Raw genomic sequence first — 22833 nt, forward strand, 5'->3', positions numbered from 1 at the left:
CCCGGCAAAAACTCATCCAGTTTCTCCTGCACGATAGGCCTTCCTCTTCTGTCAATATACACTCTGACAGCCTTTCTGTACTTCTGGCACTCAACAATCCTTTTAATCAGTCCTCCACAGTCCACCAATTGAAACATGACATTCTCTTGCTCTCGAGTTCGCTATCCGTGGCGTTTTTCCATGTGCCAGGGCACTGTAACGTGTGAGGGAACGAAATCGCCGATACAATCACGCGAAGTGCTGCTACGAGAGGACAGGATGTGCGCGGGAAAATATCGAGGCATATGGTCCGCTCGTCGCTATTAAAAGCTGGTCGCTTATTGTGGCAGGAGAAGTGGGCAACAGACAACAGTGACACAGAATTATTCCGCTGGACGACGAGTGTTCTCAATTTGCTTGCTTCTTTACTGCCATCTAAAAAAACTTGGGGCGCCGTCAAACCAGCACACGACGAAAGGGCACGCGGCAGACGAGCACCGACATAACAGCACGGCGTCAAAACAGCACGCGACAAAACAGCACACGACAAAACAGCATGGCGTCAAAAGCGCACGCGACATAAGAGCACACTGACAAAACAGCACAGCGTCAAAACAGCACAGCGGCAGAAGGACACGATTTTATGGAATTTCTAACTGGGCAATTGTTGAGATTTTGAAGCGTATACAAACATTATAGAGGGCGCAAGATGCTCTGTAGGAGTTTCTCTTCACGTTCCGCTACTCTTTCTCTAAAAACATGTTCCGGCTTTGATTTTTACACTATGTAGGATGTTTCAAATGAAAGCGGCAAAGGCCAGGGCAAAAAATTCATACAGAAAAGAGGAAAGGTTGGGCTATAGGAAATAAAAATGGCGTTTTGTTTCCTTTTCAAGATCAAGGTTTATAGAAACGATCCCTTACACTAATATTTTTGAAGTAGCCCTTCAATTTTTGGGGGTAATATCAGAGCCCCCATACAAAACTTTTTGGAAGTCTCTGCGTATCACAGTTCTTTCGATTCTATTCAAATATTTTCCACCCTTTCTGTTCCGGTTGAATGTAGAGGTGCCGCAATATGTGGAAGCTCTCTTCGTCCTTATGCGACTCGGCGTTGCCTACACAATTTTTTTGTTTAAAAAATGGCGGAGCATGCAGTGCAAGAGAAGAGGCAGAACTGGCGGCCCCCTCCTTTCGTCGGAGACCAGTCGGTTGCATCTCACATTTATTTCCCAATTTGCTGGTGAAAGGTCTTCAAGACTGGTAGGCCGGGAACGTTTCGTCCGCAGGCTTATAGATCTTTCCCAAAGTGGGCCGCCAACGTTAGAACTGGCGGCCGAGTCTAAAGTCAACGACCGCGCTACGAACCCAAAAGAAATGCGGTGCGCCCGGAATGCGATGCTCAATCAGTATCCCTAAAGCGAGGATCCCAGGTTCGATACCGACCGCAGGCAGGGGCCCTTTAGGGGCTGGGGATGTTGGCGTCTCCTGTGGTCGTCTTAGTCGTCGTACTCATCGGCTCACGTAGTCATGGTGCGAAAACACAGGAAAAGCCGTTTACGCCTCGCGCTAGAACGTAACGCGTAATAAAAAACCGGGGAAACTCATTTACCCCTCGCGGTGGAGCACTTTGTAACGCGTACTAAAAAAACACCGGGGCACTAGTTTACGCCTCGCGCAGGAGAGCTTCGTGCATCAAAGACAAGAGACTTTTACAGCAGAGCTGTATAGTTCTACCCCAGTGGTTTCATCTCCGTAGGCAAAAACGCCAAGGCGCCAAAATACACTTATAGTCTTATACACTGAATTCATCGCCCCACCTCAGGTTTCGCGTTAGCGGAGATGGCCAAGGATTTTTTTCTTTCCAATTATTGCTATTGTGTTATCCACTGCCGCCGCTACAACCGTGCCACCCTTCGGGCCTTTGGGGTGGCACAGTGTTAGGTTTCCGGTTTCATGGCGTTTCTGTTTTGTGGTTTTTTGCCCTCCCGAGCCACAATTATTTCTTAGGTTTCAAGGCTTTTTGATGAGACTGACGGACAAAGCTCGCCCTAACCAGTTTTGCTGTCAAAATGACTGAAAATTCACCATCCCGCGCATTCGGAGAGCACAAGGAAGATTTTTCCAGCGTGTTATTTTAAACTGCCCAATATACTCTCGGCTAGAACGTGAACTGTACCACAAACAATAGCAGTAGCTAACCATATTGGGGTTGGTCCAAGAACTATTAGGTATATGGACTGACGCTCGACGTCAAACTAAGGTTGTCCGTGCCTTCAATGCATTCTTTAACTTAACAGGTATCCCTTCAAACTAATAACAAATACTTTAAGCCTTTCCCTGCGAATTCCTCAATACGAACCCAGAAGCACCAACTAAACCTCGGAACCTTGTGGACGCTGTCGTGCTTGTGATTTCTTTAATTGGGTCTATGGCCCTTCGTTCAGCAAAATGGAGTAGCCGGGGTTTACTGGCTTCCAACCCTTCCTCAAAATAAGCCAGTCAACACAGCTACCTAGCTATTTTTAAAAGACCTAGATAGGTTCCTAGGCAAAAAAGCTTTAAAATAGCTTGATCTGAGGCCAAGGATTCAATACATGGCATGACTTACACTGCCTAAATCTACAGTGTCGAAATAATGACAATATAAACAATACCATGTTCCTTCGAATGTGTACCTTGTAAAACATTTGAAAATTCTAGTTCGCTATATACGAGGATAAGAAATTATAGCAACCACCACACAAAGTTTGAACAAAGTAGCGAACAGTGTTTGCGAAAGAGATAAAAAATCCCGTACCATCTCAGCTCACGTGAAACCTGGGGAGGGGCAAATCATGCAGTGTATAACGGTATTCTTGCCGCCTTGGCGTTTTGCCCACGGATATGAATACTTTGGGGGGTAGATGTGTACCGCTTTGCTGAAAAAGTGTCGTTTCTTTGAAGCAGGAAGCCTTCTAGTGCGAGGCGTTAGAAAACTAGTGTCCCGGTGGGTTTTTTTAGTACGCGTTTTTTCTCATGGTGATGTCACTTTCAAGCGCAAGTCGTTGGAAAACGAGTGTTCCGGTGTTTTAGCACCGTGACTACAATGACGACAATGACAGGAGACGCAGGAAGCCCGAGCCCCTAAAAAACGTCGAGCAAATACAGACAACCTAGTACGATGAAGTAGAGACCGATGATTCGCTTAACGTACAGGGCAGCGATCGCGAATAAAACCGAATCAGATCATTGGCTCTAACATACCATAAATGACATTCAGTGTAGCCGGTTGCAAACTAAACAGTATATAAGCAGATACTGCGGGAAGCAATGTAGTTGTTCAATTCATCGCAAATTATTCTTGCACAGCTGATATTCAAGGCGAAACCCTTCCACCGTGTGCATAAAACCATAGCTGTGGCTTTAAACAAGTAAGCCGACAATCAGTTAACGCACTGAAATAAACCGCCACCAAATAATGCCTTTCTTAGCGAACGGCGTTTTGTAGAAGGAGGATTCTGTCAAGACGTGTTGTTGAAATAATTCGCACACATTTAGAGAAGCGCCTTATGCACGGATGGACAAAAGATAAGCGAGGTTGTTGTATTAAATTCACGCTTACTGCATTTAAAGTTGGTGTTTCGGCAGCAATCTTGTGTTCTCAATTAGTTGTGCACTGTAGGTATCCATGCCGCTCATTGATTTCAAAACAAATTTATAACTATGAAGGCCTTAGCTCTTTAGGCTTCTGCGGGATAGTTGCAGGCATTTTTCTTAACATGGCAAAAATGTATGCCTTGTTTCAGTTGCTACCTTTCAAATGCTACTGCAAACAGGGCTCCAGGACACAAAAAGTAATCGAAGTCATTTAATAAGGAATACCACTGAAACACCAAGCTTTATCTGGTTAAAATGAAGAAAGTGGGCGCCTACGATTCGTTTCTTTAGGTTCGATTTATTCAGATGTTAGAGCGGCATGGAGTATAATTCCATGGAGAAAGCACGCCATTCTGAACTATTTATTAGAGATGTTTTTGCTCGCAATTATGCGTTATTTTAGGCCAGCGGATGGTTACGCGGCACTTCCAAAACGTACATTTATTTGTGGAATATGAGCCGACATATTCGAAGCTTTCAATCAATATTGTTCTTTATTTATTTTTTTCTAGGAACCTAATTTATAGAGCAAATCAGGGACAGTATCATCGTGTATTTTTTTTTGCTGGTTTCTTGTAACGATTTATTGCCGCATTTATTTAGCAAAGCTTTGAGCAACCTGTGACAACAGCTGAGCAATATAGCGCCACGGCCTGCGTAATTGAAGTGAGTGCGTGTTGAAATATCGTTTAAAAGAAAGTTCAACCAATGTAAAAGGATCGACGACCGATCCTCATTAAAAAATCGCAGAAGCTATTGTTTCAAAAAAACGCTCAATTATAAGTTCGCGATTTTAATCATGTTTTCATTGTTATTTTCCGAGATTTTCTATTTCAGTCTTTGTTATTATTGAATATCTTTAAAATGCACACTTTTTATTTGGTTAAGTAATTTTTGTAAGTTTGTTCTTTCTATTCTTGGGCGTTCAAAACTTCATTGGACCAACTGCCTGCAGTCACGCTGCTATAAAGATGAAATGTGTGAGCTTGTTTTGCTTTAGTCTGCACGTATGCTTTCATAGTACCTGCGAAAGTTTCTGTAAGTTTTTTCTGCCACGAATGCCGCAGATGACAGGGGGGGGGGGGGGGCGAAGGAGTGTAGGTGGTGGGCGAAGAGCCGGAGGGAAAGAATTGACACGCTCTTGTACAGCACACTTAACCCTCCCCAAGTTCACGTGCGAGCCTCGGCTCGCGGGGAAAGGTCGACGAACCCACATTCCAAGGAATGAGTTACAGGCGCCCCGCGGGCTAGTGACGGTCGTCATTGCATTGGCGTGGGTCGTCATCTTTTGGAGGGGAAAAACCTGATGAGGTGGGAAAATGGGAGTGTACACGAAGACGTTGACCAGAGAGGCCAGCCGGAGAGTAGTTATCGCCTTGCAATATACGTAAACAAACTTGTAATAAACGAGTGATGGCACAAGCAATCATGATATAATGAGCCGGAGAGTTCAATCTCGTCTACATCGTCAGTGCAGCCGTGTCCCAATTGGGGGTCACGGAATCCGCACAAAAAAGAACGCGAATGATATGACGCGAACAAATCAACACAGCCGCTGCTTGAGCTGGTGAACATGGGTATGTCGTGCCCGCTAATTAAAGTGATGAAAATGACTGGAAAAACAAGCAAGGAGGGGCTCTCCAGCCGGTATCCGGACATTTCGGTGTAGGACATGTCCGTTCAGGTCGTTTCCGTGCGGACATTTCAGTGCACGGACATTGCGGTGGGTAGACCACGAAACAACCCGAAAGCCCTTTGCCAGTCCAAGAATCCCCCTCTCAAAACCGCGCTATTTGCGCTCGTGTTCACAATCCCTCCTCTCAAATACACACGTCAGCCTTTGCCCCCGTCCGTGTAACCTCGACTGCGCCCTCTCCGCAGTGAAAACGAGGGGTGGGGGGTCGGCTTTTGTTGCACCCAAGAGGAACAAAGGGGCAGTGCCATCCCTGCACGAGACTATACAATGACCTCCAGCTCCCCCCCGACATAACAGCAACAAACAGGTATTACAGGGCGTGCGCGGGGACGTACAAGCGTGCACGTGCTTTCAAAAAGGTCCGTTCTTCCTCCACGACAATATCGCTGGCTTGTCTGCAGTATAAACTAGGCACAACAGTGTATGCAAATTCAGTTTATCGTGACAATGCAGTTAATAAAAACTTTTCATAAGATTTTCTGCATTTTTGGGGGCAAATGAATGTTTGTAAAGCTGCTTTCTTTGTAAAGGGAGAGCGCCTTTTCTTTTGAGCAAATATCATCAAGAATGAATTATACCACAGCGAACACTGCCCAAATGCCATAGCTGATTGGCTTGCCGTAAAAACAACTTATGGTCCCGGAACAAATGGCCCGAACTTCAAAGTACGAACAAATGGTTCCGGAAGTTATGGCCCTGCAAAAAATGGTCCTGGGCACCTCATCGGGCAAAATGATTCCACAAAACCTTACGTTCGCTCTTTCTTTACATTTTTTGCATCTTGCTGGAGTGGTTTATTGCCTTCTGTAACAAAAGCTGTCAGTAAACCATCGCTTCATTTTAGTATACATTTTTGCTCAAATGAAAATGCATGGCGTAACACAGTTGGCCTGTTTCTTGTTATTTTTCTTTGTGTTTCCGCTGTTATTTTCCGGGTTGTTTTCATTTCATTCTTTGTTGTAGGTGTTTAAAATACATTTTTATTTCTTTAGATGTTTGTAATATTTTTTTACTTTTGTATTTCTTTCGTATAATTTATTTATTTATTTATTCATTTTTATTTATAAAAATTCCGCCCTACAATTTATTTCTATTTACGCTATTATAACTATTAAACCATTACATCCGCTAATAGTATATTTTCGCTAGGTCTGCGCACACCTCTCCGAGGTTTTCCTTGTCACAGCAACTACACAAACAGCAACTAAGTCCAGGCACGGCTGGACTCCACGCTCCTTTCTCACTGAGGAAGAAAGTTTTTGAGTCCGGCCGTGCTCCAGGAAGGCGCACTTGTCGCCAGGAACCACCGCGAATAAGAGAGGTTGGTGACAGGCAGTGTTCGGAGACATGGGCACCCCTGATTACGAATACCTCGCGCACCATCCGCTGGGCCATTGGTCCAACGTGGCTATCACGACATTCAGCACCATGACAAATTTCTTCTAAAGACGGCAACGAGGGCCAGCTCAAGCAAAAGAAATACTCTACCGAAGCGTACCACCTACACTCCCTCCCGCCCGCTCCTTCCAGTTTGATTTCGCGTTTTAAGGGGCGTCCCAAAAAGGCAAGTCTGGTGGCGTGGTGCATCCACCTGCATCAATTGTTAACTTTCCATGGAACCATGACAAGTGGCTGTCTTTGGTTCTCGCAATTTCTGGGAAAGGAAAGCCGCCAAAAAGACGAGCGAAAACATGTTTTCGTATTTGCGCAAAAAAACTGCATATATTTGTGCTCAAATGCAATTCCGAACAATTAAGTTTGTTGTTGATGGTGGGTGACCAGTTTCGATGGGCTCACCTGCTGCCCTTAGCAAATGTTGCGCTCCCGCAACACGCCGGCAACATTAACAAATCATGTTAGCAGCAGTCTTCTAAACCTTGCAGCAAGATACCAGGCGTAATAAAGCTACATTGCATATTTTTAGAGAAAAACGAAGTTATCTAAGCTGCAAGCTGCCAAATTATCAAGATCCAAAATCTTTACTAGCGCCGCTTCGCTTGATCCGAAATACAGATATCCAAGCCTTGCAGGTGGAGAGCGCCGTAACGCAGCTTATATAACGAAATATACCATTCATCATTTCAAATTCTTTTTTAAATAGCGATAAATCGGCGAGCGTGATGCACTAGTACAGCTCTATGTTGTTTGATATTCAGCAATACCGGCCCACTCACATTTTAGATACTCCACATAACCTAAGTATTACTGCCACTGTAAATAGGCTCCCCGCACAGGCTCAAGTGGGACTCGCTTCACAAGCTTTAATAAACGCAAGAACACAAGCAAAGAAAGCATGGTAGAACATGCACGTACGACGACAAAGTTGTATGCAATATTTAAATGATAGTAAATTCAGCCTTAACATATAACATATACTGGGTGATGAAAGTTAATTTGCCAGTTTTTTTTTAGGCGTTATTTTACGTGAAGATCACCTCCACAGTGAGGTTATGCATCCAGGGGAACACAGAATGATGTGCTAAATTTTGATGTCGGTGGCTTAATTAACTAAAATTGAATAATTAACTTTTTTGTGGCTCCAGTAAGCAGGAATGTTTGTATTGAAAAGTTCCATGTAGTTTCATTTGGCAGAGTTCTTCTAGCGCATCCGTCCTCCGAGATATCGAACTGTGAAGTTTAATTACCCTTCGCATGATTACGCATGCTAGACAGTGACGACCGGCGCAAAGCTCCTCCCCTTTGTTCTGTTTCAATTACGGTTCTGAGTACTGCAGATTCCGAAAACGCCAGCCAGGACTGAAAGGGCGCCAGATGTCACTTTTCCTTATGCCTCCTCCTCGTTATCTAACTAAACACCGTACACACCAGGCGCGTCACAAAACGGAGGAGCTTTGCGCTGGTCTTCACGTTCTTGCATGCGTAATCATGCGAATGGCCATTAAACTTCATGGTTCGTCATCTCAGAGTACGAATGCGCTAAAAGAATTCTGTCAAATGGAACTTCGTTGAAACACGATTGCCTCTAAATTTTCAATACAGACATGCCTGCTTACTGCAGCCGCTAAAAAGTTAAATAAACAACTGAAGTTAATTAAGCCATGGACATCTCTGTTTACCACCTCACTGTGTGTCCCCCTTGGTGCATAACATCACTGTAGTGGTGGTCTTCACGTATATCTAAGCGTCTAATTTTAAAATAAATGTCCACTTTACCTTGATCACCCAGTATATAGACAGACGCAAAATACAATACGCACAAATACAGACATATAAATGTAAATACACTAACCCCCTCCCTCCTTTTTTTGTAGAGGCGCTCATGAATAGGTGCAGTAGTGGTGGGACCATTTTTTCCTACTTTGAAGTTGGGACCATTTGTTCCTGCACTATTTGTTTCGGGACCATTAGTTTAGGGGCCATTTGTTTCGGAGCCAATTGTTCCGGTACCATTTGTTCCGGACCATTTTTTTTGGGACCATTTTTTGTGGGACCTTTTTTTCCGCAACAGGGCGCGGTGTAGTACCGGCGAACGAATGGTGCGACAAAATCAACATGGCCTCTATTTGTGCCGGCGCGCGTGCCCCTGTCATACCCGTGGATTCAAGTGTTTAAAACAAAAACAAAAAAAAAACAAATTGAGCGAACGCGTGCCTCAAACCATCGCGTAATTCGCGGGTCGAGTGGGAGAGGGCAACAATCGTTGGATGACAGAGACTAGAGCAGTGCGGGGGCCGGAATTTCTAGGCCCGACCCGAACCCGCCTGGCAGAGACATGGCCAGGGCCAGACCGGAGCCGGACAAAACATTAAGACAAAAGCCCGACCCCTGCCCGAGCCTGACAGCATTTAATAAAAGAAACCCTAGCCCGCGCACTGTTTTTTAAGCTCAGCGCGAGTCCGCCAGACCCCAAACATGAGACCTCAAAGTTTAGTCTTTTTAGCCTAAAATAAGCCTACAGGGAGTATATTGAATTTACACTTGTTGAATACTTAGAACTATATCTGTACAACACAAATATACTGACCTAAATAATGCATCCCACGGGAAATTTTAGGAAAACAGGCGCTGCATTTGCGACAATCTCGACAATGAGGATTGCCTAAATGATGCTGAGAAAAGTGGATTTTTTTATTTATGCATTTCTTGGACAGATATTCCACTTTTCGTTATTTCATTCAATTCGTTTCCCAAATAACTCTTTTCCTACTTGTTTTTGACGCTATCACACTCTGCCGAGAGCTAGTTTAACTTGTACTTCTCTCAAGTTAATTTTCCAAGGTTCGTTGTCGGCTTGCACCAGGTGTCTATCCAAGTAGACTTAAGTTCCTCCCATGCTAACAAAGTTTTCTACTCAAAAAGTTGCTTTATGGGCAAAAAGGTATTTGTACAGAAATCTTTAAGAAAGACACAAGGGTACATTAGCTAAACTTTGGTGTTATGGTCTGCACAAAGTGCAATATCCAGGTCACCTTTCTTCTTTTTTTAGTTTGAAAAACAGAGGAAAGAGACGATCATGAACTCTACTACCAGAGTGCTCTCGTTTTCTGACCCGTTCTCTCCCATTATGCTGATGAAGCCCATACGTTTTCTTTTGTTGGCTTGAAGGCATTCTAAGCGAAACACGTCATTTTGTTATTTTTTAGCGTCGCCACGGTGACAGACTGACAGCACTTCGCTTTGTTTGTTTTCATTTTTTCATTTCACCCAAACAATCAATGATCCTAATTTTTTGTTGCCAACATTCTAAATTGGCGACACACGACTGCCGGGATTCAGGGTCTGTCCGGGCCGGCTCGGCCCAAATAGTGTTTTCGTTCAAACCCAAGCCCCGCCCGGCCAGAGAGAATGCGTGCTGCCCGGCCCGAGCACGGCGCGCGGGCCGGGCCGGGCTCGTCCTTTAGGACCGTCCTGGGCCCGATCTGTGCCCTAACAAGAACCCTAACTGGGCCACAATTTCAAGGCCCGGCCCGAACCTGCCCAAAAGAGACACCGCCTGGGTCCGGCAAACTTCTAAAAGGTGGGCCCGGGCCCGACCCGAGCCCGGCAGAATTTGATAAATTAAGCCCGACCCCGCCAGACTTGTTAAATGCCCTCCCTAGTCTGACAGGCTATAAACATGAACTCGAAGAAGTTTGCTGTTAGCTTAAAAAGCGCAAGCACAAAGCGAATACGACTAATTTGGATTTGCATTTCCATAAACGTGGACCGAACTTTGTACAACCTAAATATCCTCACTTAGAAACGGTTCTTTTAGTAGTCATGAACTCCATTTGCCTCTTCGTTTGCCTGTCTTCGAAATAAAGACACACCGATGATACTTTAGATGATTCGGAGCAAGTGTATAATTTTTTTGGAATATCGAAATTCTTCAGCAGATACTGCAGCTCTCGCTGTTCCATTATTTTCTGAAATTTGAGCTGATGATGCGTCCAGTTTCACCACTTCATTTTAGTATTTTCCTCTAGTTATGTTGGCAGCGATATTTTATGGGCGCTTCTGTTCTTTTTTGCCTCTTTTCTGGTTTTAAAAAAATTCTCCCATGAAGAAATCATGGGCCCTGCTTCAAAAATTGGTCTTTCAAACTCTGCACATATTCCAAAATCCAGGTCATGCTGGTTCTGTTTTTGTTTCTTTGAAAAAAAAGGGAAAAGAAAATCATCTTGTTCTTTGTGTCTAGAGTGTCGTCGTTTTTGTGGCCCACTCTCTCCCACTATGCTGATGGGTCCCAGATTTTTTTTTATTGATTTAAAGGCTTTCTAAGCACAATCGATTTTTTATTATTACTTTAACAGTGCCGTAATGAATCTACACTTTGCTTCTTTTTGTTCTCACTTAACCTGAAAGATCAACAAAAATCTTTTTTGTTGTCTACCATTTATAATTTGCGGCACAGGATTGCCGATCCTCAGGGATGGCCAGGGCGGCTCGGGATTCACGGCCATAGGTCGGCGTACTCACTCGTGAGTACACTCATTTGTACTCATTTGTACTCAAACTCACAAGTGAGTACGATGATGAGTGAGTACACACCCAGAAAAAAAAAGTGAGTATGATGACGAGTGAGTACAGGGGTAAGTCCACTACTCGTGAGTACAGTACTCATGAGTACACTACTCATGAGTATGAGTACTCATGAGTATAGCATTCATGAGTATGAGTACTCATGAGTTTGAGTACTAATGAGTATGAGTACTCATGAGTACACAGTATTCATGAGAACACAGTACTCGTGAGTACACAGTACTCATGAGTACACAAAACTCATGAGTACACAGTACTCATGAGTACAATACTCATGAATACCAGTTTTGCGAGCGCTTGCACTCTTGAATATGTGCACTCGTGAGTACAGTACTGCAAACAAGTTTTATCACGAGCTCGAGTTTGGGCGCGCGTGTACGAGTCGCAAACATTAGCAGTGCCGCTGTGCAGCTTAACTGTCAAGGATGGCACAATTAGACAACGAAAACTGCACCTCCCCCCTTTCCCGGTCCCTGTTTGGCGCTGTAAGCATTTCGCGGCGGTCGCTTGCAAAGGGGTCACGGTGAAGAGGGAAAACGAGGGGGTGAGGGCCCGGCGGGAAACGCGGCCGCAGTTGCTCTTCTCGTACGGCACTTGTTGACTGCCGCAGTTATTTTTGTTGACGCGGCCTGTGAACGCGTGGCGGCTTCATTGCGCGTGCTCCCTTCCAGTTGTTTTAGGGGAGAGGCGGTGGAGGCTGCTAACAATGGACGCACTAGGCGTACTGAAATCCCTCGTTTTGGTTATCAGAAGTTCCCGTAGACGCATGTCGCGCTGTGTAGTCGTTTTGTGAGCCGAACTGCTCATTTCAACAGTCGCAGTTACTTTACGTAACTCGCGTCAAACCGACTACGTGGTTTGTAACGTTTGTCTCATCGAAATTGTCCGCACCATTCCGCTGTGAGTATTCAAGCGAAAATTTGGCTGATGTACGTGCGCCCATATGGTTTTATTAGGTTCCCGTTTTGAAACATTTTGCTCAGGTTCTCTAGTAATATTGTCTCGTGTAGTGCCATTTACAAGTGAGCATATAGCCCCACCGTACAGGTGCGGCGGTGAAATTTGCCCCAGCAATGCAAATAAAATATCCGAGTACATCTAAGCACGTTTGTGAGTTTTGAATCGGACATTATATTATCCAGTTGAACGCGTGCGACACCTTGTTTATTTTGTCGAAGAGCTCTGGCATCTTGCCGCTGGAGGAGCGTTTTGCTTTCGAATGGCTTTACTTTCGAGTGGCAACCCCATTCGCCGCTTCTCGTTTATGCCACCGTGTAATGACGATGCTGACGATGATGGTGAATTTCGGTGGTTGTTGTTCCCCTACCTTCACTACTGTTTACAGGCGGGCGCCCACCCCTCGCTAGCAGCTACTGTCGAGTTTAAGCTCACACTGTGGGGAGGCCTCGTGAAGGAATCGTTTTGAGTGATGAATGCCAACGCCAGACGCCGGTATTATTGTCGCTTAAGCTCACGTCTTGGAACATCTCGTAAAACGTGCGGATTGCACATAACGATGCCACCGCTTTTTTTGATCGATCGCTGCCAGCTTCATCCGCACTGCTCGACATAAGAGCTGCAGATTTTCACGGTGCAACCAACCAACCTACACGGCAATACAGTGACGTCAGTGCAAGCTATCACGCCTCCGAAAAACGCGTCTGCAAACTTTGTTATCGAGTGCACGAAGCACGGCAGCGCAGTTCAACACTGCTGGAACGCCTGCCAAGCACCGGCAGCAACTGGGTGCCCTGCGGCCCTCGACTGGGAGCGATACCCTCTCAGAAACGGCTTCAGAAATGCATCTGAAGGGCGATTTTTTTCCCCCTCTTCGCTGAGCCGCCTCGCTGGCGCGCCGGCACGAGAGCGCGAGCGTGAAAGTAAAAAGAAAGAGTGTGCAACCGGCAGGCCAAGGCGGCGAAAAATCCGCTTTTTTGTTTGTTTGTTTTGCTGACCTCGGTTAACCCACGCCATCGACCAATGAGAGGCATCCCATTGCCTGTTGCCCTCAGCTCCTTTCCTGGCACCGTTATAGTATCCCTGGAGAGAAAGAAAGAAGCGACGCGCCACCCTGACGCCTTCCCCTGCGTCCCGATACACACGACGGACCGAGTCCGCGGTCTAATCGGTCACATGATGAGACGTCACGGTCCGCCGCGGTCCGATTCAAAGCAGAGCGCATCCACATGGCGGGCCGGCTGAGCGGACCGGGAATGGCCGACCGTCTGAACTCACAAGCCAGAAGGTTGAACACAGGCGCCGTTTGGCCGCGACAACATGTTGTAACGCACAAGCCTGCACGAAACCTTTCATCCCCACAATAATTAACGGCCACCCGCATGCAAGCCGGGCGGGCGTGCTCACGCAGCTGCCGCCGTCGTTCGCATGAAGGCGACACGGCGACACGACGAGCGGCGACGGCGGGGCGATCCGGACTGCATACGACTCGTCACCGCTCGCTGGAACCGAACTCTTCCCTAAACTGAGGTCCACATGCGTGAAACAAAGTGATAATCATAGCTAACATCGCACTAGTAAGAGTCATAGGACTCGCAAGAAAAAGCGCGAATGAAGTATGCGTCGCGATTGTAAGCCTAGCCCGTCGCTTGCAACCGCGGGTGATTGACAGGCTCCTTCGAGCGCTTCGAAACAGCCGCGCTGCCCGCACTGTTCTCTATTGGCGCAACTGGATGCGGTTCCACCCACGCGACGCGGCCGCTGTCAAACCACGCTGATTGATGTCGCGGTCCGCCGTCGAGACTGCGGACCGAAAAGCCTTGGTGAATATTTGGACCGCGAAGGTCGCGGTCCAACGGCGGTCCGCGCGAACTGGTGACGTCCTATCACGTGATGCGCGGACCCCGGTCCAAATAATCGTTTTGGTCCGCCGTGTGGAGCAGTGAACACGCAAGCCTTAGCCAAGAGGTAAACACATCAGGGAGGGAGTACTTGGTACTTGTGGCGGTTGCGCCGTGAAACTTGCAACGTCGCGCTGCGTAGCGGGAGGTATTGCAGTGTCGCCTGTTCCTCTTTCGCCCGTACCTCTTTCGTGCTGTACCGGCGCCGGTTCATGCAACCAACGACATCGCATCCGGATTTTTAGATATGGCCCCGACAAGCGAGCAAGACGCACGGCGGCCGAAATGCACCATACGTGCCGAATGACCGCACACCAATTATAGGGGAGTTTCCTCGATAAAACGAGACGCACAGCGCACGAAACGCACCAGAGGTGACGAACGACATCCAACTTGAACCAGTCGAGCTGACCACGGCGAACGAAATGCACCGTGCACGCCAAGCCAGCACACACGGAAAAAACTGCTATTCGCGACATCCTCCGCTCGCGCTGCTGCTATCCCGACTTGGCCAGCTAATGTTACAACCTCAGAAATCACGTGGCCACAAGCAACAAAAGACCCAGCGCACGCGGTTCAACACTACCGGAACGTACGAGCTCTCCGACACCCGCTGCTCCAACCCGAGTCTAGCGGACGAACAACATTACACTCGTGCAGGTAGGTCCGCCAACCAGCAACGACACGGCCAGCGCATGCGGCATGTCCGAGCCAGAACTAACAAGATCCCCGGCATCCGCGCTCCGACCGAGACTCACACGATAAACACTATTTCGTACAAGAGGGCGCAACCGCGAGCAAGCGGACTCGGGACCAACGGAGCCTGCTTGTATGGGAGAAATAGTGATTATAGCATTCTCGAAACAACGGGCAAAAGACGAGGGCTTGAGCGACGACACGGACACCGCAAAAACGACAACGAATGAACCCGACCCAGACGAAGGCATCGAATGCCCTAACAATGAAGTCACGCTTGCGACGCCAAGGAATGTGACCCCGAACGGACGGCACGAACTACGCCCGCTTCCCCACCACAACGGTTTTGCTTCCAAAACAACCACGGCGACTGCGAGCACGGAGCCGCACAGACTTTGACCGATCAGCCATGTCACCCTATGAAAACGCCACGCTACCGCACACTAAACGAAAAGCCAATCGGCTCACACATCATACGCAACGCACACGTCAGTTCAAGCAACGTCCTCAACACGCCGAACTATGCCATCCCTACACAGCGCAGCTCGCCACCGGACAAACCGGACGTCTACGTCCCCACATGCATCAAGCACGTTACGAGCTACACGAACACAATCGCCGACGGAAGCGGCGCGACTAACGCAACGCCGTAAACACTGTCAAGTTCGGGTCTGACGAAGTGAATCCCATGGCACACACACAATAAAAGAAAGCAGATTTGAAATTCCCCGAAGCTCAACGAGACGAACACCATCTTAACGAAGTTTATCGTATCCGGAACAACAAAAAACAAACGCCAGCATCGAGCATCTGTGAATAAGCCGACAGTGATCTCGATACGAACGGACGTTAATCTACGGAAACGCTTCATTGTGCCTGGGGGCAGGCACAGTTCTGATTTGGAGCACGATTAGGAGAGTATCAGCGCGCCCGGAAACGAAAGCGGATGACAAAAGCTGCCACCCGAAGACACGTAGAAAACCGCAGTTTACGGCCACGGCCGCACCGACAAGCCCCGAGCTCCCCTGAGCCCGATCCTGTGTTTTTCTAATCACTTAAACATTTTATTTTTTCTATTTAGTCTTTAATTGGAGATACGACCTACCTAACAGTGCCGATAAGTTGATTATTCGTGAGTAATACAAATTGAGTACTAATGAGTGCAGAATGGGTAGTACTCACGATTGCAGAATGAGTAGTACTCATGATTGCAGAATGAGTAGTACTCATGAGTACAGAAGATTGAGTACTCATGAGTACAGATTGAGTACTCATGAGTACAGAGTGAGTACTCATGAGTACAGATTGAGTAGAATACTCGTGAGGACAAATGAGTTTGAGTACAAGTGAGTATGACAACAAATGAGTATTTGATGAGTGAGTACGAGTTATTTTGTGAACAGACGAGCTATTTGAGTCTGAGTTTGATTGAGTACAGCATGAATAAAAAAAATTGTGATTGAGTTTGAGTGAGTTCTTTCTGTTTTGCCGACCTATGTTCACGGCTCGAAAATTTTGGTTCAAGCCCGAGCCTGGCCCGGGCCAGAGAAAATGCGTGCTACCCGGTCCTAGCCCCCCCGCCACTACGTCAGACTACATAGCTAGTCCACCGCACCCAACTGTTTTAGAGCTTTTCTCTTGCGGTGTGCTGTTTTGTCGTGGGCTGTTTTGTCGCCGTGCTATTTTGTCGGGTGCGGTTTTGTCGCTGTGCTTATTTATTGCTGTGCTTTTCTGTCGTGTGCGCTTCTGACGCTGTGCCCTTCTGACACTGTGCTGTTTTGTCGAGTGCTGTTTTGTCGATTGCACTTTTGATGCCGTGCTGTTAAGGCGGTGCTCTTCTGTCGCGTGCCCTTTCGTCGCGTGCTGTTCTGTCGGTATACCGTGTTCGAGATAGCAGCCTAAGCTTGTCACTTGTTTTTTGCGCTCGTTCGCATATACAGGCAACTCATTCAGGACATGATGCACATCTTCAGTTTGGTGTCCACAAACACAGCAGGGTCATCAAAAAATAGAATAAGGTACAAGAATTAAGGTGGTGCTCTTCTGTCGCGTACCCTTTCGTCGCGAGCTGTTCTGTCGGTATACCAAAAAACTTACCCACCTTACACTGGACATGACCAATTCCCTCACTATTTCTTCGTCTCGGACTTACATCAGACTGCCTGTGTTTTTTTGCGGTGCGACTTCACTTCGGTTCATCACTATCTGACGCAGTGTTAAAATACGGCATCAGACACCCGACGACTGCTTCGCATTGTGCGGCCACCGCTTGAACCCTCACACCTTCGGCATCTGTTGGATAATTCTGAAGCCATCCATATCATAATTGAGCTCGTCGACTTCATTTCCTATGCCTTACCCGACTTGTGATGTCGGTGTGTCTCTAACGGTCCTTTATCGGTGGTGTCCCACTTACAAGCCTGGGAATTCCTGCGGCCCAACGTGGCACTTGTGATCTGTGTGGCTCTCCAGTGCGCGTTTTTTTTTGTTTGTTTCCTCCAGTTCTGTTTTGTGTGCACATAACAGGAAACACCTGTTCCCTCTCGATGCCTGTTCCCAAGAACAATTGTTGTTCTTCGTCAGCATGGTGTCGTTTTTTTATCGCGTGTCCCATGTGACAGTGAGTGGCAGTGAGGACTGCATTGTTTACGCTGGACCCAGTGACTTTCTATTTAATACCTTTAAAGTGCCTCGGTGGTGCTTCGTTTTGTATTTTGTGAATACATTGCATAATGTGTGCGGTGTTTCATCAGAGCCTGCGAGTTCGATATTCTCGTGAACGGAAATACCCCAACTGTTTTTCTTTTTAAGACTGCAACTTCTAGACAGACATTTGTGGCAAACTTTGTAAGTGAAACACCATATGTATTTTTAAATTGTTTTTTTATATGCTGCCTATCCTGTTCATGCTGCTAACTACATTTTTCTACTGCACTTCACAATCTGGACATTTTGCTACCTGTCTTATTTGTTTACTTTCAATCACATCTTTTATTGGGGACTCTGTTCTCACGTTCATTGTACCTGCTGCCCGAGCTAATAAAACTTTGAAAGTAGTTTTTTGTACCCTGCGAATTGGCTTTTCTTCAACTTAAAAAAAAATTCGCTTTTAGCCCAGCTCATTTATTTTATATTGCCATTAAACCTGCCGCAGCCTTGCTGGAACGGATATTGTTGTCGACTTTATTTTTCTTTATTCTTTGGGGGGAGGGGAAGGCACGGAACATGGAATTTTGGATGGAAATAAAAAGGCTACCGTTGAAAGTTCAGGGAGTCCCAGCCACAGAATTCACAGACAGGGTGTCCTTTTTCTGGGCGCCTACTCGGTTACTTAGAAAAAATAGCAGGAAATGGCGAAAACAGAGCACTCGTACTCCACGCTCTAAGACAAATGGCGGCCGAGCGATTTCGCAATAGCTGTCACGAGAGATTAGCCATTTTTTTGGAGAGGCTGCAAAAACCTGGACCAGCTAGGTGAAGCAACCTACCACTACCATGAAGTTCGAGGACACACCAGCTTGAAAAGAAGTCACTAAGACGACAGGGGCAAGCAGTCTGAACATCACTGGCTTCCTGATCAGCAGGATCCGAAGACAATGCCTTACAGCTTGTTATAAAATATCTGGGCCACCGTTCAGCAGACATTTGGCAGAGTCGATATATCCGGGTTCCAGCCAGCATACGAAGAAAATATTCTCACACGTGAGGGACCACAGGCAAGGGCGCCAGGCTGAAGCTGCTTCAACCGAGCAGAGAACGCAAGACAGGTACCGTGCTCAGTGAGTGGACCCAATAACTCGTTTAGATGCATCCAACAAGGCTCCACGATGCCATGCGGTGCCACAGTCTCCAGTAGACAGCACGCCGACAACCACGCTTGACGGGACGCAACGTAGGGAGCACTTCTTAAAGACCATTTCCAGGTCGTCCTACAAGGCATTGGCTGTAATACAGTTCTCCTGAAACTCTCGCTTTACCCCGATTGCAAGCTTCTGGGAGCCATAGGCTCAGTCTACCTCTTAAAGCGATCATGACTGTCCTTGCCTGAGGGAGAAGTGGAAATCGATTCCTCGCTCTTCGTAGGCCGCGCACTAGCGCCCTGCATAGGTAACCTCCTGTACGACGTCATCATAGAGAATATCAAGGGGACTAGTGATCCCAATAGGTTACAAGACTGGAACACCAGTCAAGGGTAAACCCTGGAAAAGGAAATGGTAATTTCAATATTGGCACTTTAACAGGCTGCGTCCCAGAACACCAGCGTTGTCGGAACCTACCATCTTTTTCCCCAGTTGCACTAGCATTGAATACCTACACAGATGATGATACAGAAAAAAACGAGGGTCTAAGAAAACCACCAAAGCGACCTGCCGTAGCTTTCAAACCCTGTAGACTCTCTAGTACTGACCTATGTGCGCTACAACACAGAAGCCTTCGCTACGAAAGTTTTTTCGTGAAGTGGGTAAAACCGGGTCAGGTAACTCAGCAGTCACAAAGTTTGTGCTGCCAAACAGCGTTCTCTACCGCTAGTACCGTCTTCACTCAGCAAAGAAATTCATCAAGTCGTTATTCCATTTAACTCCGAGGCATCGCCTTCAAGAAGGCTTACGAAGGAACCATCGGGAACACAATGGTGTCAAACGAATTATGGTTCAATTACGCGAAGAATTCCACTGGCCTGCTATGCAAACCGAAACTTCACGATTCGTAAAATTCAGATACAGCTGTAAGCGCACTAAGCATAAGCAGCTACAAGCGACTAGGCAAGCAACAGTAGCTGCCGGGGCGAATAAGAATAAAATTGTAGTTGATCCCTTCAAATTGATCTCTTGATGTTGCGGTTGAAATGTGGTAGGAATCTTCAAAACACCAAACTGAAAGGAGCCGTCACAGAAGCGGTTGAATGTTGAAGGAATTTTTTTCTTGTGCGAAGGGTTCGCGATCGTGACCCCGCTAGACGAAGTGACACCGACACGCAAGAAAAAACAAGCGAGGATGCCTCAATTTTCTTGTTTCCCCTGTGCCCGCAGGCGCCGGCATCGCGGTGACAACTGTTTTCGCTCGTTAGCGTCATGATGCAGTACTTCGCTTCGCCTCTTCTAAAGGGCGCGCATCATCGGAATGAATTATAGGGAAGTACATAAGGCGTGTTCGAAGCTTATGTTTACGTCTCGCGAAGAGCGCCCCGTGCTTCCCGCCGCGGCCACAGAGTCGTGTTATCTACACAAGGCGCCGCCGCGTCAATGGCACTTTCTCTGGTGACGTCAATTCCGTGACGTATATCACGTCACCAATATATTCGTGTAGCCGGGCATAAAACACATTGGTGTTAAAATAGGAATCGGTGCAGAAAACAATGTCTCGAGGCTGCCTCGCTCCCGATCCACGGGGGTATAACAGCCACAGATTCGTTGGGGCCTCACAATGAAAATATAGGTGAAGTAGACAAAACAGAAGGCTAGACAGAATGTACGAGAGGTGAAATTTGAAACACCTCTGCAGAATCGGCTGGCAGTGTTTTTTGTTTCCCTCCGCTTTCTTTAAATCATACATCCCGTTCGAGAATTTTTTTGCAATATAGTGAGTATTGCTCCAATCACTGTGTCATCGGCTGTGAGACGAGAAGACCTTCTTCGGTGCATTGCGTCTCGTCGTATCCATGACGAACATTGTGGACCGAGTTTTGCTTGCCCCAAACAAATTTCTCGTGCAGGGCGTTGAATGTGATGACTGACATCTCCGCGCCACGAAAAAGGTGCTAGCAGACAACAGAGACGAACAGGCCGTCGAAGCTCAGAAAAGGGAACGCCACCAGGAGCATGCGGGGCTAGAACCAGGAGCGAAGTGCGTCGGCGGAGCTAGCAGCCAGGCGCCCCTAGAGGAACAGCCAGCAAAAAATGCGCTCGGGAGGCGGTTTGGGCTCAAGCCAGGGCCGTGCTTGCGTCGAGGACCCGGAACCGTCCTGGAGCTGTCCCGCAACACCCACTGCTGCCACCCGGGTGCCTGTTTCTTGATGAGCCAGTTCCCTTGTTATGTTCGGAGCCAAGGTTCGGGGACGAGGCCTAGGCTGGCCGTGCATGAGCGGGCGCTTCGAAGTTTTTGAATGCGGTCACTGCATCTCAACCGGCGCCATTTAAAAAGTGTCGCCCCACGTTTCATCCAGCCGACATGCTCCACTGATTGGTATCAACCCGCTCCACCAATGGGGCCTCAACACACCTCAAGAATGCACTCCGCCGCAGCGTCGAGTAGACTGGAACATGACCGTGTGGCCTTGTTTTGTTTTTATTTGAACACTTTTTCGAACGTGTGGTTGTTTTCGCGTTGCTGGTCTTTTCAGTGTGATTGTAGTACTCGTGTCCTTAGTTTTCGATAGACTGTGTCCGCATCAGGATATGTGTTGTTAATTGTCCCCAAGCCATGGCCCCACTTTCCGTTTGTCTTCTTCCGCTGGTCATACACCCGCCTGCTTAACTCGCGGTCTTACATGGTGGCCAACGCCAATGTAGTGTAGTTTAGATGTCTCTCTTATTGTATTCCATTTGCTCTTGCTCTATTTAACGTGTTCTGGAAAGAAGATCTCTTTTGGCCAAAACCTATATATGCTATCGAGGCAGGAAAGTAGCCAACACAATATGGGTGGTGTTCACTTCACACTAGAAAAAATGGAAGAATTGCAGGACTAACCACCTGGTCAGCGTGCGAATAAGTGTTGTGTCTTTTATTAGAGTATGTAGGGTGTTTCTCATTGAAAGCGCTTGCTCACAAGGATGTTAGGAATTTTACTGTGCGGCGATATTGGGCTACTTTGTGCGAGGAGCCCCAAACAAAGTTATGTCCTTCAGTTCCTCTATAAAAACGAAAGTTCAGGTAGCCGATTTATGAGGCCCTAACACTTAGAGCTAGAAAGCTAAAAATCAATAGGGATGTGTAAGTAGCATACATGGGCTAGCCTATTAAAGAATATTGGTAAAGAGAAAGTGCCTCAAAGACAGTCTGATATTGGATGGTGGGACATGTCAAATATTTTTGTACAGTCATGGCCGCACCAACTGACGAAATCCCACTACCATCGCTGCCATTTCTAAATACTGAGTATTTATTTCAACAATGGGCGTGTGTGGAGTTTAAATGTGTTTCATCGAGCACATAACCCGTATAATTACAATGCAGTATCTCGTACACAGAACACGTTTTTTCTGGAGTCCTCTGCAGTTTCTCTGCATTATATTTTATCCTGGCACTGCGAATATGTAAGAGGTACAGGAGTGTGTGCGTGTGTGTGTGTTCATGTTTTGTGCTTCGGGGCTTGTACTCTCGAAGAGGCCCTTTTATGCTTCTCTGTTGGCTTGGACGCCCCCGTTCGTTCCTTCTGTGTGATACAGGAAGGAAGGGCCCAAGGTCCACCTCCTAATCTGATTACTTTGCTCTGGCTGGCAGAGAGAACGAGGCGACTTAGCACCTGTTCGGGTGCTCCTTGTTTCACCCCATACCCCTGAGAGTGACATGCGGCACAAGCGGTGTGGCGTGGTTGGTATCCTATCCACGGCACTGGTGTCCATTTCCTCGACCGCCTCCAGTAAATACAGGCGCGATGCGTAAGCACGGGGCGGTAGCGACTTTGGTCTCAATGGAGACTGTTGCCACCACAAGTGTTTCTTGCTCAGCAAGCAATGTGGTTGCGGGTTGGGCTACCTGGGGCAGACCAGGGCTGTGCGGGGGCTGCACCAAGTCCGACTCTAGATACTGGGTCCCTGCGGATAACACACGCCACTCCACCCCTCGGTGAGCGGCGTCGCCCTATCACCCTAGAGGGAAAGAGTCGACTATTTCACGCCTGGCGAAGAGGTGTTCTCTCTTTTTATTTCACAATGAATATTTTATTTTCCGTTTAAAATTTCTCACCGGGGTCAGACAATGCCGCTTGGACTCCCCGGCAGTTAGCACAGGTGAAGATGGTGGAGTCAAAGTTGCCAGTGGGGTG

Source organism: Haemaphysalis longicornis, unplaced genomic scaffold, assembly GCF_048455015.1.
Source record: "Haemaphysalis longicornis isolate Haplotype H1 unplaced genomic scaffold, Haemaphysalis longicornis Haplotype H1 scaffold_11, whole genome shotgun sequence".
Classification (NCBI taxonomy): domain Eukaryota; kingdom Metazoa; phylum Arthropoda; class Arachnida; order Ixodida; family Ixodidae; genus Haemaphysalis; species Haemaphysalis longicornis.